The 26,399-nt window shown below is 35.0% G+C and overlaps 1 long non-coding RNA gene across 1 annotated transcript; it reads left to right on the top strand.

The window, feature by feature from the left end:
• Positions 1-6,633: 6,633 nt before the first annotated feature.
• On the top strand, positions 6,634-23,889 carry LOC128982853 (uncharacterized). Its single transcript, XR_008489744.1, has 3 exons — positions 6,634-6,857; positions 17,485-17,689; positions 19,704-23,889. It is a non-coding gene; the product is annotated as an uncharacterized LOC128982853 (long non-coding RNA).
• Positions 23,890-26,399: the final 2,510 nt, after the last annotated feature.

Below are 26,399 nucleotides of genomic sequence, written 5' to 3'. Positions count from 1 at the left end.
ATAAAAATTATGAATTTTTAGAATCAGAGAATGGTGTTTGGAATGCTAAGAAACGGAAAATTACTAATGTAGAAAAGGGTGAAAGTTTAAATGATGTGCCCACTTTACAACAGACTTTAATACGAAAAGAAGATGGTAATTTTGTACAAGACGATAATAATTATGAATTTTTAGAATCAGAGAATGGTGTTTGGAATGCTAAGAAACAGAAACTTAGCAATTTGATAGAAGGTACAGATAGTAAGGATGCTGTGAATGTTTCACAAGTTCCAAAAATGGAAGCAGGCTATTGGGATTTTAATAATAAAAGGTTAGTACGTGTTAAACCTGCCGTTGATGACACTGACTGTGTTACAAAAGAACAGACTATAACTTTTGATAAAAAAGAAAAATGTTGGGATGCCAAAAAACAATATATAAGAAATCTGCCAATGGGGGAATATTTAGATGATATTTGTTTAATGTCACAAGCTATGTATTATGATGGATCAAAATTTGTATATGGAGGAAGAAAATTTAATTTGATGGAATACAATCCTGATTTATTAGTTGCCGACCCTACATCTTTGAGCGGATTTAAGTATATAGATAATAGACCATATATACCAGAAAACTATGTATTTAAAAGAATGGAAGATAATCTATTGATTGGGGCTAATGGTAATATATTTACAGTACAAGGAAAGAGTGATGTTATAAAAAATGAATGAAATTGCATACGAACTTCATAAGCCTGCAAGAAAGAATTTCATTAGAAGGTCTTTTAAAGTAATAGGTATAAACGAAACTGTACAAATAGATTTAATTGATATGCAAAACTATGCTAGAGAAAATTCTGGCAATAAATATATTTTAACTTTAATAGATATATTTTCTAAAAAAGCTTATGCTGCTCCGCTAAAGAATAAGACGGGTTTGGTGGTTACAGAAGCCATTAAAACCATTCTACCAAAGGGGGTTAAAAACATTCAATCTGACAATGGAAAAGAATTTTTTAATCAATATTTTAGCAAACTAAATATTAATCACTATCACACATTTTCTACAACTAAGGCTGCAATTGTGGAGAGGTTTCAGAGAACTTTAAAGAATTGGTTATATAGGGAATTTAGTGCTCAGGGAAGTTATAAATGGTTGGATTTACTCCAAAGTTAATTCGAAAATATAATAATAAGGTGCATAGATCTATAGGAATGAAGCCTAACCAAGTGAGTATTAAGAATAGTAAATATGTGCATGAGAGGTTGACTTCTAAAGTAGTGCAAGTTAAAAAGCCAAGATATAAGGTAGGTGATAGTGTGAGAATTTCCAAGTATAAACATGTTTTTAGTAAAGGATATACCCCGAATTGGACAGGTGAGCTATTTACAATAGCAGAAGTTAAGAATACAAAGCCTGTGACTTATATCTTGAAAGATGAAAATGGTAATATAATCAGGGGAGGCTTCTATACAGAGGAATTGTTAAAGACCAAATATAAAGACATGTATTTGATAGAAAAGGTTATTAGGAGAAATGGTGATTTATTATATGTCAAATGGCTTGGGTTCCCAAGTAGCCAGAATTCATGGATTTCCACTAAGGATGTCCAAGGGGAGCGCGCCATGAGCCGGGAGCGCGCCCGAGTTCGCGTACAAACCTCGCACTGTCAAGTTGATGATTTTGAGAATATACATGTGAATGGATATGGATTTGAAATAGTAATAGTGTTGTACAATGGTATTGAACATTTATATAGGCTTGTATAGGCCGAGAGCTGGATTTTTAAAAAAGTGGTCAAAAAAAGCTCACCATGTTATTCTTATGGGGAAAACGTGCCTAAAGTGATGTTAAACCATCATATTGCCTCTACTCTACATTTACACTTGTAAGGGTCAATAAATATAAGAAATAGCTTTTTTAGCTTAATATCGAATATATTTATGGGGAATAAGTAAGAAATAAGGTTTGACAATTTTATAGGGATATTTAGGAAAAGATCAGGATTTTTGGTTTTAGTGGCCAAAAAATGATCCCATGTTATTTTCTTATCGGGAAAACGTGCCCCAAGTGACTTTAAACCCGTATATTATATCTACTAAAGTTATTTGCAAAAACGTCAAAAGCAACCTCCAAATTTCTAGTGGTAAAAAAGTTGAGATTACTTTTTAACTTTGTACAATTAAATCTACAGTTTTGCTGGATCGATTTTTGTTAAATAATATGTCTTTGGAAGGCATAAACTCTTTTGAGTAGCTATTTCGTTTGATGTGTATTTTATCGCGGTAAGTTTAATAGTACACAAGTTATGAAGCGTTCAAACCGGGTCATTCATTTTGAAACACCCGGTATATACAATTTTAATATTTCTTGTTTGTTTGGATAACAGAGATAACAAGTCTTTATAAATTTAAATAATTCTATCATTGACATGTGTATCAATAAATTGGCGTTGCATTTTCTGTAAAATCTTGCAGTAGTTTAGGGAGCAGAAATAAAAACAGGGAATAACAATTAAACAGAAATAAAAACAGTTAAAATGTACAGTGACTATGAGAAATGTGAGAAAACCAACAAGTATTTTATAATTTTGTATGATTGCCAAAATTGTATTGAAGAATAAACAAATTTGAATTTATAACCTTGTTTCCGACCTCTTCTGGCAGGCTTAGAGATAGGAAGGTCGTCTTTAGGAAACCCCGAAATATGTCTGGGGTTATAAATTCTTATGCGGCTGTATAGTATTTAGATATAAGCTACGCAGGTCAAAGAACGTCAAGAGATGCCGCTGTCTCGATCATAAAATGGGTTTTATCGATGGGTAGTGTTCGTTCGCTCGGTGACACTTGACACTATAGGGATGGAAACTATACTCTGTTCGGCGAGTGTTTGGAGTGAAGCGCCGCCCGCTGGGGGAGTGACATTTAAGTCAGGCCTGTTCACAGTAAACCCCCTGCGCAGCCTTGCTATTGGGTCTGTCTCAATCATACTCATACCGATTATTCTAAACATTGGGTATATTACTACAGTAGTAGAATAGCTCAAAGTTGATGTGATGGGTTTAGGAAAAAGATTATGCACTTTTTTATGTTGGGAGTTTTAATTGAACGTGTTTTGTTCAGCCATAGCTACGAAATATGCCTACAATACATGAATTAATTATTGCACGTGTATACACGGTTTATCCACGTTTATGAAGATCGTGGTATTATTTACATTATATACATGTAAAAACATCATTTCGCACAGTAATATCATTGTATTGTCTTTCCGGCATCCCTACAAAACACGTTTTGTGAGTGGTTTGTGGCATCCACAGGCGTGGTGGAAGTAAATAAGGTGTGCTACTGCGCATCGTAGCCGGCTGCAGGCGGTGCGGGGGAGGGGTATCGTGACGTCACCTTGGGGGCAAACATGCCTCGCGACCATATCGAGCAGTGACGCCGCTCTAATAAAATTGTAATTTTTAATATTAAGAACCGATAAAAATTCCTGAAACTTTGCATAGTCTTGGACTATTAACATAGGATGCTTATGGTTTAAATTTTATTAATTTATTTGAATTAAAAACCATTCAACCACCGATCAAACTTCAAACTTTTTCATACTAACACAAAAAAGTTAGTCGGCTACCAAATCACGTATTATTTGGTCAGGTTTATGAGACCTGCGGGAAAGATTTAGGGAAAGGTTCTAATTTAACTGCAGTATCGGTTGGATTTCGATAAAAGAATTACTTTTTTAGCTACGAAGAATTATATTAAGCGGCAACGGAGCGCGCGCTCAGCCAGCCGATGCTACCGTTTATTGGATAATAAGGCCACGCATTTATTATCCAAAACACTGTAGCTACATGTTTATAAGGATATACTTTGTATTCTACATTTTAAATGAAATATTTTAATATTAACATGTGACAGATATAATAAGTTTTACATTAAAATGCGTTGCAACATCTTCGTTTTTATACAAATTACTAACTCTGTTTGATAACTGTTACCATAAAATTTGTAGGATCGGAAATGAATAACATTTCCTTAACCAAAAATATAGTTTATTACATTTTGCAATCTTATAAAAATATTTACGACCTAAAAGTAAACATCTAAAAAATTAAACATTTCGTCACCTCTGGATTTTCTAAACTTTTTTATGTTTCTTTAGAAATTTTCTTTTTTTGCCACTAGCAAAAGTGCATTGTTTTAGCCTCCTGTTGATTTGTTGAGTAAAACTAAATATCGCACGTTTGGTTGCGTTTTCTTATTTTTCGAACTATTACAACAACCGTACACTGCACAATGGGGCATTTTTGTAGAAAGATGTGTGCCCTATGTAAATCTTACATCTACTGCAACTCGCGGTGAACACAGAAACGAAAACAAAACAAACAACACGTGATCATCCCCCGCACACACCCCCGCCACCCGTGCCAAAGTTGCGATATATAACAACCCCTCGTGAAATAGGATCCCAGCTGTCGAATTAAACTGGAATATCACATTTTATTATCATGGTATTGCAAGAGTGAAACAATTTTATATTTTAACCTGATTATAAATACAATGTTTAATCACCAACTTATTTTTTAACAGAGTACATTTTATTTTATATACTACGTTAAATACATTCCTTTGCGTTAAAGATCATTTATTATTTAAACCACTATTTGCAAACTTTGGTTTGAACTAATCAACAACGATTTGCAATACTTTAAATGCAATTTGGCAACGTTAACCCTATTCACCGAGGAGACAATAGTATATACAGGTGTTGAAAATGTCTGGAACCAACATTATATCTGGTGAGTGGTTAAAGAAAAACAACTGATATTTTGTGTACGGATATACTATGGTTTTGCCTATCTTTTGGTGCCTTATGAAATTTTTTACCACTTATAGGGAACGTCCTGTGGAGGATGCAGTAAAAAGTTTTAAACGGAAGCCTATGGTAAATGGTACATCATTTAAAGTTCAATTTTTTTCTGAGTAAGGAGCCGCAAGTTTCATCTCAAAAGGACCACCCTAGCAAAAATGGCGACTGTTTGAAATTTAAAAACCCACTTATAGGGAACGTCCTGTGGAGGATGCAGTAAAAAGTTTTAATGGAAGCCTATGGTAAATGATACATAATTTTAAAGGCCATTTTGTTCTGAGTAAGGGAGCCGCAAGTTTCATCTCAAAGGTCCACCCTAGCAAAAATGGCGACTGTTTGAAGTTTTGAAAATAATTGAAAGCTTAATTGGTATTTCTGTTAAAAATAAGTTTAGTAAAACAACCCAAACAATTTAGTTAAACTTTTTTTCAGTCATTTTTCAGTTCACCACGTGATAAACTACTGTACTTCGTAACTGGCTTGTAATATCATTTAAAGGAAACAAATACGGACCATTTAAATAGCAATGCTTTTAAATTTCAAAAAGTCGCCATTTTTGCTAGGGTGATCCTTTTGAGATGAAAACTTGCGGCTCCTTACTCAGAAAAAAATGGCCTTTAAAATGATGTATCATTTACCATAGGCTTCCATTAAAACTTTTTACTGCATCCTCCACAGGACGTTCCCTATGAGTGGTAAAAAATTTCATAGGCACCAAAAGATAGGTAAAACCATAGTATATCCGTACACAAAATATTCAGTTGTTTTTCTTAACCACTCACCAGATATAATGTTGGTTCCAGACATTTTCAACACCCTGTATATATTCTCTGTTAACTATTACGAAACAACCCATATTCAAACGGGGAAAAACACACTGAAGTCAACAGAACAAAAATTTTTCACATAAAAATATAAATACAGGAATACAAATATAAATACAGGAATAAAAATATCAATGATACTATATTCATGAAACTACATTATTTGTTGGATGGCAATGTGTGATTAATAGGCCTACTTGGCAACTGACTCGACTCGTGGCACGCGCTCCGATCACGCGCTCATATAACTTAGCATATCTCAGGAAATAACGCCTCTAACGGTATATAGTTTGAAGGAAAGTTAAATTTGGATCTTTATCTAAAACTTTCCCGCTGGTCAAATGCTTCTAACCAAATAGTACGTGATTTGGTAGCCGACTAACTTTTACATGTTTAGTTTTAAGAAAGGCCAAGTATAAAGAGTGATTTCATTTCACGCTTAAGTTTTTAACAATTACAAACTATTTTTTTCACAACACGCATCGTCCACTTATAATTGATGTCCATGTCAAGTTTCATAATTTTTCCTCAATTCTAACAGTTCAAAATGTTGATGTTAATAGAGCAGTGTCACGCTGAGCTATATACGCGCGCGAAGCGGTTTGCCCCCAAGGTGACGTCACGTCGCGATGCGCAGACCAGAACGGTCTCAAACTCGTCCGGCTGAGTAGCACACCTTTACCAACCCGTATCTATTACAATTCGAAAAAAGCGCCGATGGAGCCGCTAACTTCACGACACGACGGTCCAACTCCAACACCGCAAATGGGAAAGTGGCAACTGGCAACCACTGAGCTAAAATTATAACTGGAGGTAGCACTGCCATGGCAGAAGTCTGTCAAAAGCGTGTCGCTGATTTTGTTAGGTTGGTATAGCAGTGAGTTTTTTTTATCCAATAACATGGTTTCTTATAACTCACACTCACACCTCACGCAAACATGGCGGCTGGCGACACGCATCTTTGACATTCTGTGCTACCTCCAGTTAGAATTATAGCTCTGTGCTGGCAACTGGCAACAGGCCTGGCAACCACCTACCTATTTATTTAAATTCTGATATTAGATGCATGGGAGGAAGAATTTTGATTTGCTTCTAGGGTTCTAGGAGGAGGATAATTAATTTGTCTTGTACAACCGTGGCCTAGAGTGGAAAACAGTGGATAATACCATTAATCCATTACCTGTAAGTTTGTTCGTTAGCCTATATTTTCCTCAAGTTGCACTTATGTTACCTGTCCTCACGTCCTCACTGACTTGTTTTGGGGTGGCAAAGTGAATTAGCCTATTCTTTTTAGCCTTAAATTATTATTCATTAACTTCAAAACGGGTACAGTTTCTTACATTTAACTGGGCTACGCTAATATTCGATTGAAACTATCGAATTGAAAATATTGATTAATAACTTAGGCCTAATCAATATTTTAAAATATATCTATATTTATAAAAGAGGAAGTTTGTATATATATTTGAACGTTATGAACTCCGAAACCACTCGACAGATTGTAATGAAACTTTGAGGCATTAAAGCATTATTTAAAGATGGTTTGTGTGAAGTTTGGTGCAGATATGTCAAAAGTCAAAAGGGCTCCGCCTCCGCCCCAATGGCTCTGGAGTTTCCCACGTTGACGTTAACCGTATGAGTACCGTACTCATATTTAAATGGAATTAATTAAAGAATCTTAACAGCTGTTTCAACTAAACAATTTGATTCTATGATGATCAATAGCATTAAAAGATTACAACATTTATCAACAGGGTGCAGCACTATATTAATTGTCTAAATTTATGACAACTAGAACTAGGCCTACTAACAGTTGCTAATTTCAACCAAGCACCTGTGATACAAAATTAGAACTGTCAAAGTAGGACTGTTTACCATTTTTGTTTTTGTTTTTAATTTAATAAATAATTTTTGATATTGTGTGAATAAGGAGTTTTTTAAGTGCGTAATTCATTAATTTATTGACTTTCTTTTTCCCAAAATGTTAATAACTTATACAGAATTTTTATGGTTTATTTCCCCAAAAAAATTGTCTGGGAAACGGAAGTAACCAGTTAAGTTAATATTTTAAGTTAATTAAGTTAGTGGATTACTAAAATTGTATCTACATATAGGCCTAGCAGATCTATGGAATAATAATTATTCTCTTAAGCGTTCTCTTCCCGTTGCGAATCAGGGGTATGGTGGCTAGTCTATTATAAAATTAACCTAACCTAACCAACCAAACTAGCTGATGGTGAAAAAATCGCGTGAAGGTTTACTAATCGAATCGATATTACCGTACCGTAGCCCAGTTAAGAAACTGTAGGCTATGAGAATGAGAATGAGAGAATGAGAATGAGAGAATGAGAATGATTTATTTCCTGAAAGCATAATAAGGGTAAGAATGGCTACCCTTCAAAACCCCCAAAATAAGGGAAGATTGTTTCAGATAACCATGCCAAAGGTAACTAAAATGGTCTTCTCATGTAAACATAGGCCTACACCTATCACAATAGGTATAGGCCCTAGGCCTACCGGGTACAGTTTCTTAAGGGGATCCAGGCTTCAGAAAATACATTTTTTAAATTTTTTTTGTTTATCATTTTTTAAAGATATTTACTATATCAAATGGGCCTAAAAACTGTTTTTTTATTTGTTGTAGCCACTCTATGTACCACAGTACCATTTTATGTATTTTTATGTATCATAACGTAACACATTTTTATTTTTGATATAACTCATAAAATAGTTGATCAATTTTGTTCAATTAGGTGTCTTTTTGTAGCTATGTACACTTACTGAAATCCTGGGTATTACTTTGTTTGTAGGATAATTGGTTTTTATTTTATAAAGGTTGAAAAACAAAAAAAATTCTTAAATACTATTTTCCAAATAAAAAAAATTATATTTTTTTAACTATTTGACTTATATTAATAATTATACCCAAAAGGTTTGTAAATACTATCAAGAACATCTGGTAAAAATTTCAGCATGATAGGACAAAAATTGGCTGAGATATATCAAATTTTCTGTTACAAAACACTAAAAACCACAACTTTCGGGGAATCGCGATCGAAGTCCTAGAAAATACTAAGACGCGCGCATGTAGTATCTGGGGAAATTATATTTTTTGTTATGAAAAACGTTTAGGATACCTATAAAACTTATATTTTCTTGTACATAAATAACCAAATAACAATAAAATACTATAAAAAAAAGAAGTGAATTTTGGCAATTTTTTCACTTTCTGAAGCCTGGATCCCCTTAACTGGGCTATGCTAATATCGATTGAAACTATCGATTCGATTAGTAAATTTTCATGCAATTTTTTCACCATCAGCAAGTTTGATTGGTTAGGTTAGGTTAAGATACCGTAGTTTAGTTTGATAATAAATATATTTAAAAATAAAGATTATTAATCAATATTTTCAATTCGATAGTTTCAATCGATATTAGCATAGCCCAGTTAAGAAACTGTACCCGGCCTACCTAAGTTAGGCCTAACCTTTGACTGTTAACCTTCCCGGATGGACTAAATCGTGACATAGGACGGGAAAAAATAGAGGAAAAAATAAAAATTAATTTTCCATATTTGTGTTTTGTTATACAAGTAGGCCTATACATAAAATAAACACAATGGAACACTTCATACTGTCAAAATAATTTTTTACTCGTTTTTAACTACTTATGCGGATATATCCGCTACCCGTCTGCGAATGAGTAGAAATTCAGCGGATATATCCGCCACCCGTCTTTGAAGATATGACCATGACAACGTTTCGGGGTGAGCAGTTTGTCGCCCATTTTGTATGACCCTCGTGCGTTCCTGGTACATGACCATGATACTGACTAGTGCGTTAAAGTGTCCTTTATTTCGTGACCGCATGGGTAAATTACGCAGTGCAGCCATATTTATCCGCAAAACGGCCATCAATAGATTTTGGTGTGCGCAGTTTGTCATTTTAAGCCCTTTTTGTATGACCCTCGTGCGTTCCTGGTATATGACCATGATACTGAGTAGCCTACTTAAGTGTCCTTTATTTCGTGACTGTATGGGTATTACGCAGTGCGGCCATATTTTTCATTGGAGTGAACCTGGCAATAACTCCAGCCATAAGTAGTGCGCGCGCCCGAAAAATCTATTGCTGGCCGATTTGCGGCAAAATACGGCCGCTTAACATAATACCGATGATGTCACCATATAGAGGACACTTTAACGGATTTATAGGCAATTTTACATTAGGATAAAAGTGAGCATTCAATGAACGTAACTTTGGTGTTGTCCTTGCTATAAAATAAATGCTGTTAAATTTTAGCTATGGTCTTTAGTTGGGGGGAGTTTTGCTCAAAGAGAATCCTTTACACTTATCATGATCTAGTCCTATACAAGATATCATGAGATATCTTAGCTTCTTTGCTTTGTAGACGGATTAACACCTCTGAACTACTTTATTACATATTAAAAACTCGTTGGAATAGGCTTGATTTCAACCAGAGCCTTAAAAACCAAATCAATACCAGCCCCATACTATAAAGTTAATACAAAAAAGTAAATAAGAGGTAGAATCCATATATAATTTAGTACCGAAACAATTATTTAGGCCTAAAGTATTGTACTAACATTGATACGTTTTTATATTTTGCTACTTCAAAAATAAAAGGAAACAAAAAACGTGATTTTTCAATGCCTAGTTCATATCCGCTGGTCTGTAGCGATGTTTGAAATGCCTTATAGCTAAATATCCATTGAAGATTCCTCATATCAACATGTTGATATTGATACTGTCGTGTCCGTTAGAGTATTCTCTATCTGGTGACATCATCGGTATTATGATACTCGGACGTATTTTGCCGCAAATCGGTTAGCAATAGATTTTTGAGGGCGCGCGCTCTACTTATTGCTGACTTTACCCCCTCTTTCTTATCCGCCAGGTACATGATATTGATACTGTCGTGTCCGTTAAAATGTCCTCTATCTGGTGACATCATCGGTATTATGATACGCGGCCGTATTTTGCCGCAAATCGGCCAGCAATAGATTTTTGATGGCGCGCGCTCTACTTATTGCTGACTATACCCCCTCTTTCTTATCCGCCAGGTATATGATATTGATACTGTCGTGTCCGTTAAAGTGTCCTCTATCTGGTGACATCATCGGTATTATGTTACGCGGCCGTATTTTGCCGCAAATCGGCCAGCAATAGATTTTTTAAGGCGTGCGCTCTACTTATTGCTGACTTTACCCCCTCTTTCTTATCCGCCAGGTACATGATATTGATACTGTCGTGTCCGTTAAAGTGTCCTCTATCTGGTGATATCATCGGTATTATGATACGCGGCCGTATTTGGCCGCAAATCGGTCATTAATAGATTTTTGAGGGCGCGCGCACTACTTATTACTGACTTTACCTTCTCTTTCTTATCCGCCAGGTACTTGATATTGATACTGTCGTGTCCGTTAAAGTGTCCTCTATCTTGTGACATCATCGGTATTATGTTACGCGGCCATATTTTGCCGCAAATCGGCCAGCAATAGATTTTTGAGGGCGCGCGCTCTACTTATTGCTGACTTTACCCCCTCTTTCTTATCCGCCAGGTACATGATATTGATACTGTCGTGTCCGTTAAAGTGTCCTCTATCTGGTGACATCATCGGTATTATGTTACGCGGCCGTATTTTGCCGAAAATCGGTTAGCAATAGATTTTTGAGGGCGCGAGCTCTACTTTTTGCTGACTTTACCCCATCTTTCTTATCCGCCAGGTACATGATATTGATACTGTCGTGTCCGTTAAAGTGTCCTCTATCTGGTGACATCATCGGTATTATGTTACGCGGCCGTATTTTGCCGAAAATCGGTTAGCAATAGATTTTTGAGGGCGCGAGCTCTACTTTTTGCTGACTTTACCCCATCTTTCTTATCCGCCAGGTACATGATATTGATACTGTCGTGTCCGTTAAAGTGTCCTCTATCTGGTGACATCATCGGTATTATGTTACGCGGCCGTATTTTGCCGCAAATCGGCCAGCAATAGATTTTTTAAGGCGTGCGCTCTACTTATTGCTGACTTTACCCCCTCTTTCTTATCCGTCAGGTACATGATATTGATACTGTCGTGTCCGTTAAAGTGTCCTCTATCTGGTGATATCATCGGTATTATGACACGCGGCCGTATTTGGCCGCAAATCGGTTAGCAATAGATTTTTGAGGGCGCGAGCTCTACTTTTTGCTGACTTTACCCCATCTTTCTTATCCGCCAGGTACATGATATTGATACTGTCGTGTCCGTTAAAGTGTCCTCTATCTGGTGACATCATCGGTATTATGTTACGCGGCCGTATTTTGCCGAAAATCGGTTAGCAATAGATTTTTGAGGGCGCGAGCTCTACTTTTTGCTGACTTTACCCCATCTTTCTTATCCGCCAGGTACATGATATTGATACTGTCGTGTCCGTTAAAGTGTCCTCTATCTGGTGACATCATCGGTATTATGTTACGCGGCCGTATTTTGCCGCAAATCGGCCAGCAATAGATTTTTTAAGGCGTGTGCTCTACTTATTGCTGACTTTACCCCCTCTTTCTTATCCGTCAGGTACATGATATTGATACTGTCGTGTCCGTTAAAGTGTCCTCTATCTGGTGATATCATCGGTATTATGACACGCGGCCGTATTTGGCCGCAAATCGGTCATTAATAGATTTTTGAGGGCGCGCGCACTACTTATTGCTGACTTTACCCCCTCTTTCTTATCCGCCAGGTACTTGATATTGATACTGTCGTGTCCGTTAAAGTGTCCTCTATATGGTGACATCATCGGTATTATGTTACGCGGCCGTATTTTGCCGCAAATCGGCCAGCAATAGATTTTTCGGGCGCGCGCACTACTTATGGCTGGAGTTATTGCCAGGTTCACACAAGTATATTTTTCCGCAAACCTATGTACTTGTTGGTGAGTTATTGGCAGGTTCACACAAGTACTAAGTTTTTAATTGAAAATTAAATTTTTTTAAAGCATTAAATACGTTTTCACCATTGGTTCAAACTTAAATTAGTAACTTAGTGGTTCTGCTACTTTAATTTTTTCTTTAAGTTGTTTAATCTTTAAGTTAGCTACCTAACTTAAGTTAACTTACTTATGTCAAAATCTGATACCTAAGGTATATTATAATAATTTGAAACAAACAGCTACAACTTCACTAACTTAAATATGAAATTAATTTTAATTACAAATAGAGGACAACTAAACTATTGATGTTATGGCCTAAACTTATGCCACCCACCATAAACTTACCAAGTAGGCTAGACTTGATGGCAAATATTAGTGACTTTTGATTGGCCTAACTTTGTGTCTGTATGTGTCACCTGTCTTGCATTTATTAGTACGGCCATCCCTAAAGCCGCGTTTACACGAGGCCAGCTGTTGGGCAGGTTAGTTGCCTCAGGTAACTTGAAATAAACTAGAGGCAAGTAACCTGCATGCCCTACTGGCCTCCTGTAAACACGGTTTTACACTCTGTTCACACTGTACAGTATGGTTTTTCCATCCGGTTAAAAACCATACTTTTTACGCCGTGTTTATCTTTTGTTTAACTTAAGCCTGCACGGTTTCTGACCGTACGGCGAGATGAGTGTAGGGTTCCCAGGGACCCTCCATCAAAAAAGAGGACAAAATTACTCACCAAGGGTGGTCCTAGACATATATTTGGGGGGGGTCACCGGGGGGCCTGGGGGGTATAGAATACCCCCCAGCAAAGAAGGGGGGTCCGGGTGTTCCCCCCCGGAAAAAATTTGGTGTGCTAAAATTAGTACTTTTTAAGCTATTTTGAGGACCTAGTTTAATGTGTTCAAGCTTCCCAGTTTATTTTTTAAAGGTCAAGAAATGTTAAAAAAATAAACTTGTACTCGTATAATGTCATGTTTTTTTTTGTTTTTTTTATTGAGACTTGTGGTTTTAATATCAAAGGAATACCGCAACATTACAACACATTCAAGCATGTTTGATTTACAAAAACACCCTGGTGCCAATGTGCATGCTAAAGTATTTAAGAACTAGCACCCAACACGACTGCATTATACCTGCCCAGCAAGCAACAGTTCATGTCGACCACGCTTAAAATAAGTAAACTTTTCTTTAAACTTTTCTGAAAATACACATTTTCTTTTCGGCATTAGGGTAGGCCCTAGGGACGATCAACACGGACAAATTAAAAAGTAAGATAATTATTTTTTAAGTAGGCATGTAACATGTAACGTAAAGTAAGCAAGTAAGCAGATGAAGAGCTAGTCACTGGTCGACGGCCGACGGTCGCTAGTATGCTACTGGCCTGGCAAACTGGCTACTAGTGAGCAGAGTTATTCAGTTTTGCCTTCCGTTCTGTTTTGTTCTACAGTATTTCCAATGGATTCTAGCGTACGTTATACACGAAATTTGACCTAAAGAAAGAGGAAATGACACTTTTATATAAAAGATATTATTAAAGTGTAGTATTTTAACTAAGTTTAATGTTATGATGACGATAATTATCTTGTATCTATAATTATAAAAGCTGATTGCTAATATTAATACTTGCAGAAATATTTTTTTATTTTCTCACAAAGTCAAAATCCCGGACATTTGAAAGTATTGCCAAAAATCCCCCCGGACGTTTTTTTTGTACCCAAAAAGAGGACGTGTCCGGGAAAAAGAGGACGTCTGGAATCCCTAGATAAGTGTGTTTAAAACGCTGTCACAATAAACATAACTTAACTTAAACATTGTCTAATCAACAATCCAGATTGTAAACGATTAACAGTGCAACAGCTGATCTATTTGTACTGAATGGTGGTATAGTCATTGATGGTGAGCTTGCGTTTAACTACATGGCGTGACAACCATCTGGTTCAGTGGCAGTGTACTTTTGGAAGCTGTGTACTCAAGAATAAGATCCCATCAAATTTTAGGTTAATTTAATCATTAGGCTATCAATTAACTTAAGTCTCTAAAAGGAAGGATCAAACCTTATTGGACCAGATTGACTAATTGTCTGCATCTAAATCTGTGATTTTGTTTGTTACTAAATTAGATAGATCTTTGACCTTATTACCGGTACCGGTAGGCCTACATTTGTTTGATTTTTCTTGCAATCCTTGTTCTTTATCACACATCAAAGTAGTGTCTTTGTGGTAACAAGTAACTACCAAGTATAAGGCTAGGCGCACACGAGCGATTATTTTGAGGCGACTATTTCATCGGCCGATCTGTGCATCATGTATTTGAATGGAAGCGTGCACACAGGCGATCAAGAATTGTGCCGATTTTAAAATCTGGGTGTTGCTACAGATTCGTAGGCGAGGCGATTGTCGCCCGAAAATCTGTAACTTACAGATTGTTTATCAGTCTGTGCACACGGTTGACTAAAAAATCGCCCAGTCGCTTGTTGTTCTCAACAGGAGTCAGTGAACTTCAGTGTGAGTTGTGTTGTTTTCTTTGCTAAAAAAGGCCACAGCTGTTATAATAAAAACTGAAACTTTCAACAGACATTCTATAGTAATTAAAGAACGTTTTACTGTTATCACGTAAAGTGTATAGGCTAGTTTATAAAACTGTCGATTTAAAAGTCTCTGACTTACTATCGGATGAACCCAATATTTTAAGTTGTCTTCTTTTTTTCTTTGATCTAATTAGAAGAGCACAAACACAGGTTAATTCAACAAAGTTCATTTTAGGATAGCTTAAACGCACTCAAAAAATCCATTTTTCAACTAGGCCACGTGTGCGCCTGGACATAAATCAAGGGCGATTTATTTTTGACCGATTTTTTATACGGCCGATCGAAAAATCAACCGTGTGCGCCAGGCCTAAAGGCTACTACAAAATTTGAATATGTGCCTGAAGTAGATTTAAAACAACCTTTTTTTTCTTTACCTTCGACTTCTGATTTCATGAACCCCCACAATCTCTTCAATGACTGCATGTCTGCCAAGATCATTAACTTAGTCATCTAGTAAGCAGGACTCTACTTAAGGCAACAAAACACAAGATGTATCTGCTGTTACCTCTCTATTGTTTCCAAGGCTTGCAATTGACATTCCAATTTTTTGTGAAACTGCATTAGAGACAAATGATGTTCTAGTTCTGTGTTTTTTAATTCCAAAGCCAGCACCTCCCTAACATATACTTATACTGGAAGTCTGCATCACCAAAATGTAGTAGGCTACCTTAAGTTCCATTAGAGCCTTAAGATAATGCTGTTGGTGGAAAACTCTTTACATAAGGACGCCTTTCTGTCTTTTTCACATGCTCTAGACCTAGAAATCAGATTTGTTAATGAGTATTGGAACTTCTATGTAGCATTTAAGAGTCTTCTTCACACTCGATGTTTGGGGATGGCCTTGGGGTGGAAGGTGGTGATGACGGGCGAGTAGCGTGGGGTCATTATGCGATGCGTGCCATTCTGAAAACATCGTAAACACACAACGCGTTGGTGACTCATCTGCCGGCTGGGCCAAATTTGTAAAAGGCTAGTAGCGCAATTAGCCTTCCCACAAAACATGTTAATTTTGTCCCCCTTTCGAAGTTACCTCAAAAAAATGAAAATAATAAAAAAGTTGTATCAATGTTAAGTACTCAACTTAAGTAACTTAACTCAATTTAAGTAATTAAAGTAACTGAATTTATGTAACTTTTAAGATTTTTTTTGTAGGTAGCCTACTCATACAATTATTGATTTTCTTGGATAGACCTATATCAGGTATGAGGGCTCTAGAACCAATGTTAGTCTGTATGGGGAAAAGGTTTTAATATTAGATCTTTACAAATTTCATCAGGAGCAAGGGACTTCCAAGACATGTTTTTATTGTTTTTGTAGGGGTGAAGAAGACTCTTGAGGTTGGTTCCCTAACTTATCTTTGGTTTGAAAAAAAAAACTCCAAAATTGCAGCCATTCCTTTGGATCTCTGCCAAATTTGATCAATTTGACTTTTGGAAATCTCACTGTGTTTTGCTTAGGTAGTCTAATGAAATACTTTTATTACTTACCGCACAGAATTGCTGAGAGAACGAGGTCATCGTCGTGAGTTACTTACTCTTAATACAAAATACAACAACTTACTTACTCTTCTTTTATTTGGGCCTAATTGTTCCAAAACTTGTACTCATCCTGCTTTGCAAGTTCGGCCTCAATTTATTCATCATTATTTTCTTAAAGCATTACCCCTACTTCTTTATTGATTTCTTTATTAATGATACAAATAACTAACAAAAAAATCAGTATTCAGTGCAAGTATTTGCAGTATTTTATTTGAACAATTCTTACAACATCCTCTTTCATAAAAAAACAACACTAAACTAACTGATCTTGATTAAATTTTCCATGAAATAAATAGAAATCTGTTATCATTATCAAGCATGTTATGGGAACACTAACCAGTGCAGAAAATGCATCGTAGAAATTGTACAGTGCATTAATACACCGGCGGCGTCTGATTGTTCAGTTTCTTGGACTCCAGTCTGCAGCAAGATGGCGGTTAACCGGCGGCTAAACGTTCTGGGAGCACAAGACTCTTGCCCCGGGCTGGTGACGGTGATTAAGTCACCGGTACATCTGCACAAAGTTCCCAGAACTCGCCCATTAACATAATATATACAATTTTTAAATCTCCTTATTTCACTAGAAACCAAATTCAGTTGAGCTCTTTAGTAACCAAGCCACCCCCATTGGCAGGGTGATAATGTTAGGTAATCAAGTTAAGGAAATCAAGGGTTTTTTTGTACAGTATTTGATTTTTTATGTGTTTTATCACAATGTCTTCTTGTATTCTGTTTACCAATTTAAAGGTTTTTTTCAGAAATACTTTTGCCATGGATTTTAGTGACGAACAAAAAAAACAGCGGGCGCTACGTGTGTTGGCAGTGGTAATTGTGATTATAATTATTACGCTTATAATCTCATTCATATTTGGTAGTTTGATACCATCTCTCATTGGAACAATATTGGTAGTCTGCGCCATTGCATATGTGGCTCATAGAATTTACGTCAACAAAAGACAATCGGTAAGCAATATTTGACAACTAAGGGCTTTTGTGTACTGTTATTCAAAACTTTATTGTAAATGAAAAAATATCTAGAAATGAAAGTCATATTGTAGACATCAGCTTTATTCCATAACAGCATACCCAACAGATTCCAGGTTGTGAAATTTGAAAATTCTTATAAACCCAAGAGTCCAATGATCTATGGCAGTTATGAAATCTTATGAATTAGTAACAAACTATATATAGCATAACATTTTAAATAATTCTTGCCTAGAACTAAACGAAGTTGCTCCGATTTGTACTTATGGTATCAATATTTTAAGTTACTTTGTTGTGATATTCTATTGGTATCGACACTGCAGTTCCACTAAAGTATTATGTACCAAGTGGGGTGGAAACCAAATAATGGAGTGGATTTGTGGTATCGTAACGTCCCTAATTACATAAACATATTATCAGTGACAGTTTGCAGAAAGAATCTTTCTCTAAATAGCTGATTCTTCTTTTTGGCGAATTTCCCTATAGGGAAGTAGCTATTAGGTGGTACGGTAAGACTTAGACCTGGGACCAATATACTTTTTCATTCCGTTGGGATGTTCCCAGAGACTGGAAATCCTATTTGTTCATTTTTTAGCGAATTTCCCATATAGGGAATAAGCTATTACCGTAGGTCTCATGGTAAGACCTAGACCCGGGACCGATTTACTTTTTCATTTTGAGGTCCCCAGAGACCAAAAACACCATCCGTTCAAATTCATATATATATATATATATATATGTCCGTTAGCGCGATAACTTGAGCAAAAATGATCCGATTTTGATGAAATTTGGTACAAACGTGTAAACCTACGTTTATTCGAACGAGTTCGCGAACCAGCATAATCGGACCATGGGAACAGTGGTTTATGGGGGGTTTTATGGGGTAAAAATGGGTTTTCCCCATTTTTTACCCTAAAAACCAAAAATTTTGCAATTTCTTTCTCAAACATTTTGTAGAGCTTAAAAAAAGAAATAATTTAGTATATTGAAGCGCTGTTGTATGCCTAACGGTCACGGAGAAAATTAAAAAAAAGTGTGAATTAAAATTCCCATGTTATTCTTGTGGAGAAAATGAAAACTGTTTCATCCTATACTATTGACATATGGTCAAAAAACACTTTTTACCTTCCCCGTAGCAGCAAACCTAAGCACTTGTTAAATCTAATGTTATTTAAATTGGGAATAAATATGTCTTATTTATGGAAATATTTTAGTGAAAATGTAATCAGACAAGTTGAAATTCGCTTAGTCTGCAGGTTTGCTGCAGCGGGGGTATTATAAATATGTATTCATACTGTACATTTTAATTCCCATGTTATTCTTACGTAGAAAAAGAAGACTGTTGTAGTTTACTTCTTGTTTGTGGATGTAATGATGATCAAATTCGTGTCAACTGGCAAATTCATTGAAATTATCATATTAATGTTTGGTTAAAAAACACTTTTACCTTTCCCATAGCAGCAAACCTAAGCATTTGTCAAATCTAATAATTTAAATGGGGAATATGTCTTGTTTAGTGAAATATTGTAGTAAAAAGCAGATGAAACAAATTGAAATATTCCGTTCACTAAATTTAGATGGTTTGAGGGAAAGTGATTTCATCCCCTTCACATCACCATGAACTTAAAACAACAGCTGATATGTGGATTGAGCTAAAAAAGGTGGTGGGGGGAAGCAAGAAAGCTTCCCCTTAAACTGTCTAAATTTTGTGAACAGACTATAGTTATACCAATTTATATAGCACTAAAGTAATACAAAAGGTTTGCGTCTGCTAAACTTTTCAAAGTTTTAAATGAAACTTCTTAAAAACTGAGACACAAAGTTGAAATGTTGACTTTGAGATTCCCTTCCTCTTTAAAACTTTTATTTCTTTCAAAAGAAGAATCAGGATAATCTGTCAAGTGGAAGTGATTGATACAGAATCTTGAGGCAAAAACCTTTCCATGTTTCAAATTTATAAGATATTACAAGAAGCATTTTCTTTTGTTTACAGATGAGTCCAGATGTGGAGGCTGGAAGAACATAATCACCATGTTGACTTGATATGTTACTTGCCTGAGACTGGGATGGATATAATAGTACAACTAACTTATTGCTTTCAATAATTAATTATTAGCCTAAGCTTTATGACCATAATGTGATTCAGAGGCCTAGTGATTTTTCTATTTTACTATTTAAATAAAAGCAAAAATAATGTTTAGAAATATTTAATAAATTTATATTCAAAAGATGTTTATATTTTTATAACTATTTATTTACTCTGTCATATGAAATACAGTACCCCCTGTTAACCAAATTCAGGGCAACCGAAATGGTTTCATAAAATAATACAGGGCTGTAAAATGCTTTAGTAACTCCAGTTGTTTAGTTTCAAGTATTTTCTAACCCATTGTAACATTTTTGTTGCTGAAATAAAACACTGAATTATATAGACATCCTACTAATATTACTAGGGTTGCTTTCAGAGAGGTGAAAGCCAGTTGAGCGGAACAAACGTGATTTGATATTTACGTATAGTTTTGCTATGGTCAAAGGTCCAAATCCAAATGTTCTTTTCATTTGGTTTTTATGTAGTAATTTGCTAGAATCATTGACTTTATATAAAGTCAATGCTAGAATACTGTAGATGACCATAATGCAATCATTTTTGAAATCGTTTCCCTGTTAAACCAACTATTCCAAAAGATAAAAATAATATGATGCAACACAAATAAACAACCCGATCACCTATCTATAACCTACACTACCGTCAACCGGGGTTAGATTGACCCCTTTTTTGATGTTTTTGTTGATTAATTTTTGTTTATATTGATTAATATTCACAATATATTTTTTAAATTATATACAGGTACTGTGTGAATGCCAACCAGTATTATTTTGTTTTTTATTGTCATATGTTAGTCATAAAAAAAAATTATAAAAGGGGTCAATGTTACCCCGTGTCTTGGGGTGACATTGACCCCCTACATTTATTATACTAAAATTATACATAATAAAGCACTGGGGTCAATGTTACTAGTGTACAATGAAACTTTGACCCCTGTAAAAGGGGTCAATGTTACTTAAGAACAATTGAGTGGTAACAACATCAAGGAGTGAACATAAAAATTTTTGTATGAACTCACCTAGGCTATAATGATGGAATAAATCAAATTAGCAATTTTTTTTATCACATGATTAGGATGTAACACCAAGGTAAAACATCAAAACTACAAGTTATTAGTGACTAAAATTATTAAATTTCCTTTACTCAAACCCTTCCAAAAAAGTTATAGAAAATTTTGCGCCCATTAGATTCCAGAGTTCCCGGCTACTTACCAATCAGATCTACAGATGGGGCAGAATAGAAAACACATAATTTTCTTTTGGATGTAAATTTGTCCCCATAGTTAGTGTCAACAGAATTAAGTCACATTACTTCAACAAACTGTTGATTTTTTTAACTTAACAGGCAAAGACCTGGTTAAAGTGTTGTTTTCCTCGCTTTCCACAGATTGCTTTTACCTCAACTTCATAGATAAAAATAAAACAATTATAAATCAACATTTTTAGTAGGTCTATTACATTATATACATAAATCAATTAAATTAAATATACCAGAATTAATAAAAATGATGTGTAGGCTAATTACTAATTAGTAACTTGGAATTATAACGAGGGGTCAAAGTTATCTGAAGGCAAAAAAAATAAGGGGTCAATGTTACAAGGCCTTAAAAAATAATTATTAATTTATTTAATTTTCTTTATTTGCTTGTAATAATAAGTGCTCAAATATTCCTAAAAACATATATATTTTACCATATAAAATCCTGACAGTGCCAGAACCATCAGTTTTTGCTGGGCTGAAAAAGTTTTTTGTTATGAAATTATACAGCTGTATTGTAGATGATTGTATTATAATTTTTTTGTATTGTTATAAAACTAATTTCTGCTAAATATTATTTGTTTTCAAATTGCTACCAAACTCAGTACCGCATTTCCCATTAGGCCCACAAGGCCCAGGCCTAGGGCGCCAAATTTTAGGGGGCGCAAACGTTTTTTAAACACAGAGTGGTGACTCCAGTTATTATAATAGCTCAGTGGGGATAACCTGCTCTTTTGCGTGTGATATGTCGTTTTGCGGTAGTCCCGACGACATCCCTGCAGCGACTGCCAAAATTATTCAGCTGTGTAATTCTCTCCTGTTAACTAACCTGTTGAGTCGTTCTGTTTATATGCTTTGTTATGTTAGTAAACACTGTTGAATCATGCCGTTATTTTGCTTAGAGATGATGAAATATTTAAATAACGACAATTTTAATGATGTTTTGGGACATGAATGTTGTCCATCATAAAGGTATTCTACGTGTAACACAATAAAACAATATTGTATTGTAAATGTTCCACTTCTACATTTTACATGATTAAGATTTTCTGACGGAAAGTATTTATCATGGTTCAGTTAATCTCATTAGAGGTGTAGTATAGGGACAGGTCATACGCCAATTTATGCAAAGTTTAATACAATATTATACATTTTACAGGAGTTTATTTATTTAAAATATCAACGGATTATCCTTGTATATGCAACTCAATGATAATGATTGTGACATTATTTACGTTTCGCGACCAATATTACGGCAGGGAGGGCGCAACTGTTTTGTGTGCCTAGGGGCGCCGTTTGGCTAAATGCGGCCCTGACCAAACTACTGAAATTTATCATATTTTTATTTTCAATTTATTTATAACCTACTATTTAAAAAAGAATATAATAAAAATAATTGACCCCGGGGTCAATGTTACCCCTGGGGGGTCAGAATTACCCCGCTTGACGGTATACCTTCCTAATCTAACCTTACTTCAAAACACTTAATGAAGTCACGAATACTCATAAACCCCGATCTACCTTCCCTACTTGCCTAAATTAGATCAGTGTTCAATCTGAGTTTTGATTAATAAGTGTAAAACTTACTGCACCATCGATGTAATTCAACATAATATAACCTGTGAGGTATTATCGGATTAAATATCGATTTCGATGCGGTTTGATATATCGCTTATTAAATCCTGATTTCTAACATTGGCTGTTTCTAATCAGCTGGCAACAGAAATAGGTTCCCAAGAAAGTAGTCACCGGTCCGTATCCCTCCGCTCCTTGTTTATGCTCCGCGCATTGAGAAATTAGTTCCGTATATTTTCTCAACTTTTAGTGAATTCCGCGCCTTAAAAAAATGTTTTAACGACATTCTCTTGTTTATTAAAATCATAGGAATGGTTTAAAAACGTTTAAAAGAAAAGTCTAGAAAGTTCAGAAATACCTTATGATTCTCTTGTTTACAATTTAATTGTAAACAAAAAAACTGTCATGGCTAATTTAGCCCCATAAGCCTAATGTTAAATATTGGAAATTAAGTTCGTTTTAAATTGCATAAGCATTATCTAGTTGAAATTTGTATGTTTAAAAACCATCTCACTATTAGTCTAAGTTATTTTGTTAAGTTTGGCTGAAGTGAGTTCAGCCGTTATTGAGTGATGTTTCTCTATTTGTTGCATTGAAGTTGATCCCAAAGAGCTTCGCTCAATAAATGAGAAAGTTTGGATGTATGTATGTTTGTGACAAGTAAACACGAAAAATACTGGTCAGACTGGGATGAATTTTTTTTATAACATGGGTCCCTTCTACCTTAACCTACATACTAAGTTTTATAAAGATCAGTTGAAAAAATCTAAAAATAAAAATATTTGTGTAAAGAATACAAAATTGTAGATATCTGGTTAACAAAGCGATTTAGGAAAAAAATGTATTGTTGATTTCTCTTCATTTTGACCCTTAGAACCATTTCCTGGAGTTTGGCTGTTTACTTACGGGACACCCTGTATAGTTGTATAAAATTCATTGTAAAAATCTGATTAAGAGAAATAAGCTAGAGTCAATCCACTAAAAGTCTATTCTAGTAGGTTTACCTGTATATGAGCAACCAAGAATATTCCTTTCCATTCGTACAGATATGAAGGAATTACCTTGTTGTAATACAAAAGAAGAATCGTCTCTTGCCATTAATGTAAAAACATTTTTAATTCATCCACAAATTACATTACTATATGAGTTTCATGTTTGTACAAAATCTCAAGGTTTTTCTAATATGCAAACTAACTTAAGCACATTTTGTTTCAATAAATTTGAACTTTTATTTTGTAAATCTGTTGTTCATTACTCTACTAAAATTTATTTGGTACTTCCCAAATGAACCCACAACCAACAGTAGCATCTAAACCTCGTTGGATAGTTAATGAACATTTACAGCATTTTGTTTTACATTAGCAATTTGTACAATAAAATGTCATAGTTTTTCTATATGATCTCTAAAATTTAAATTTATAGTTTTATGCCCTTGTTTTGTCAAAAATGTGTTTATAAAAAATATCTACTGTGTCTTTTTTTAATGTTTTGCTATACATAACCTTTGACTACTAATAGCCAATGGTAAGAAGCGCGGAAGAGGAGCACAGACAGTGGAGGGCGGAAAAACGATTTATCATGGTGCTCCGCTCCGCTTCTAGGAAAACAGTAACATTAAATTACCTAAGACAAGATAGTCCAGGACCTGACTAGGGTTCTGTGTGCATGTCGTGTATAGAGAATTTTGCTTTTGCATTTCAATATAGGTGTCTTAGGAAGTGTTTTTCACTCGGGTGTCAAGTTCGCACCTGGTACGTTTTCGAGCTATGACGTCATCAAGATGGCGGCTCGGCAATTTTTAAATGCGTATATTTCGCAAACCGTTTAACGGATCGGGATGATTCTTTTTTTGTTTGAAAGATATTTTTACAAACTATCTTTTTTGTATTTACACATTTGTTGTAAACTTAATATTCACCGCACAATATTGAAAAACGTCGTTTTTATTGTTATTATATTTATTGTTTTGCTTATAACTTCTTAACCGCTGATAAAATCAAATACCACCTGTTGCAAAAGTTGTAGATAATTCTATACCCTTTCCAATGATACCAAACAATATGTGATTAGACCTAAAAATAAAGCAAAGATATTGAATAAACCGTAAAAAAACACTGAAAGTGGTGTACGGTCCGGGAAAGATTAGTCCTGGACATGACTAGGGTTCTGTGTGCATGTCGTGTATAGAGAATTTGGCTTTTGCATTTCAATATAGGTGCCTTAGGAAGTGTTTTCCACTCGGGTGTCAAGTCCGCGCCTGTTTCGTTTTCCAGCTATGACGTCATCAAAATGGCGGCTAGGGCAATTTTTAAATGCGTATATTTCGCATACCGTTTAACGGATCGGGGTGATTCTTTTTTTGTTTGAAAGATAATTTTACAGGAAATGTTTTTTGTATTTACACTTTTGTTGTCAACTTAATATTTATCTCACAATATTAAAAAACGTGGTTTTTAATATCATTGTTTTTGAATTTGTCCTCATAACTTGTTAAACGCTTATATAATGAAATAACACCCATTACAATAGTTGTAGATAATTTTATGCCCTTTTCAACGATACCAAACAATTAATGTTTGAAACTAAAATTAAAGCCAAGAGATTAAATAAACCGTTAACAAACACTTAACATGGTGGAAAGTCCGGAAAATATTGCGGCTGGAACAATTCTTTAAATGCGTATATTTCGCATACTGGTTAACGAACCGGGATGATTCTTTTTTTGTTTGTAAGATATTTTTTAAGCCTATCTTTTTTGTGTTTACACCTTTGTTGTTAACCTACTATTTGTCAAAAAGTTATAAGCAAAAGTAAAATAAAAATAACAATTAAATGTACATTTTTTAATATTGTGGGATAAATAGTAGGTTAACAACAAAAGTGGAAATACAAAAAAGATAGGCTATAGGTTTGGTTCGTTAAACGGTACGTGAAATATATGCATTTGAAAAATTGTTCCAGCCGCAATATTTTCCGGACTACCTACCATTTTAAGTGTTTGTTAACGGTTTATTTAATCTCTTGGCTTAAATTTTAGTTTGAAATATTAATTGTTTGGTATCGTTGGAAAGGGCATAAAGTTATCTAGAACTTTTGTAATGGGTAGTTATTTCATTCTATAAGCGTTTAACAAGTTATGAGGACAAATTCAAAAACAATGATATTAAAAACCACGTTTTTTAATATTGTGAGATAAATATTAAGTTGACAACAAAAGTGTAAATACAAAAAAACATTTCCTGTAAAATTATCTTTCAAACAAAAAAAGAATCACCCCGATCCGTTAAACGGTATGCGAAATATACGCATTTAAAAATTGCCCTAGCCGCCATTTTGATGACGTCATAGCTGGAAAACGAAACAGGCGCGGACTTGACACCCGAGTGGAAAACACTTCCTAAGGCACCTATATTGAAATGCAAAAGCCAAATTCTCTATACACGACATGCACACAGAACCCTAGTCATGTCCAGGACTAATCTTTCCTGGACCGTACACCACTTTCAGTGTTTTTTTTTACGGTTTATTCAATATCTTTGCTTTATTTTTAGGTCTAATCACATATTGTTTGGTATCATTGGAAAGGGTATAGAATTATCTACAACTTTTGCAACGGGTGGTATTTGATTTTATCAGCGGTTAAGAAGTTATAAGCAAAACAATAAATATAATAACAATAAAAACGACGTTTTTCAATATTGTGCGGTGAATATTAAGTTTACAACAAATGTGTAAATACAAAAAAGATAG

Source organism: Macrosteles quadrilineatus, unplaced genomic scaffold (genome assembly GCF_028750875.1).
Source record: "Macrosteles quadrilineatus isolate MER2022 unplaced genomic scaffold, UCM_ALF_1.0 Scaffold_1__1_contigs__length_201487025, whole genome shotgun sequence".
Taxonomy (NCBI): Eukaryota; Metazoa; Arthropoda; class Insecta; order Hemiptera; family Cicadellidae; genus Macrosteles; species Macrosteles quadrilineatus.
Note: the sequence above shows the minus strand (reverse complement) of the source record. Positions and strands in the feature narration are given on the sequence as shown.